General features: G+C 42.6%; 1 protein-coding gene across 2 annotated transcripts in view; it reads right to left on the bottom strand.

Moving 5' to 3' along the window:
* Positions 1-618, bottom strand: part of dipk1b (divergent protein kinase domain 1B) — an 11,987-nt gene that overhangs the window by 3,871 nt on the left and 7,498 nt on the right. The gene's annotated exons all lie outside the window — the stretch shown is intronic.

Genomic DNA, 618 nt, shown 5'->3' with positions numbered 1-618 from the left:
CACACACACACACACACACACACACTGTTGTGCAAATCTGATTACCTAGTATGATGGGGTCACATCACTGATCTTTTCATCAATGACCCTGAGTAATTATCTTTTTAATCACCAATGTGTTCCTCAGTGTCTCATTAAATACCAGTGCCTGTTTCTGTTCTTCAACAGCCAAAGGCTCTGGAAACAGCTGGGCCCAGCAGGAGAGTAGTTAAGCTATAGGCTGTATCTTTACCCAGCCTGAAAGGACAGAGAAGGAAGAGGCCAGCCCAAGCAGCCACCCTCTTCTCCTCAAAAGACAATCCTCCTGTCCCATTGTCATGCTCTGATGTGAATTCTTGCATGTTATTTAAGCATTTCACTGCATCAGCTGGAGCATTATTGTCATATTCCATCTTGTAGCCTGTATTCTTCTGTTTCTGCCTTACGACTACCTGTAGATCTGTGACACAGCTGGAGCGACAACAAATAAACTGGTTTCAAATCCGCCCTAGCATCTCATGAAACATACGGGACATGATATATTGATTTGATTGACTTGGCTCAAACCAAATCCATTTTGTATTAACTTGCATGTGTGCTATCACAGCTTTCTTCTATCTTGAATTTGCAGCAACAACT

Source organism: Etheostoma spectabile, chromosome 16 (genome assembly GCF_008692095.1).
Source record: "Etheostoma spectabile isolate EspeVRDwgs_2016 chromosome 16, UIUC_Espe_1.0, whole genome shotgun sequence".
Taxonomy (NCBI): domain Eukaryota; kingdom Metazoa; phylum Chordata; class Actinopteri; order Perciformes; family Percidae; genus Etheostoma; species Etheostoma spectabile.
Note: the sequence above shows the minus strand (reverse complement) of the source record. Positions and strands in the feature narration are given on the sequence as shown.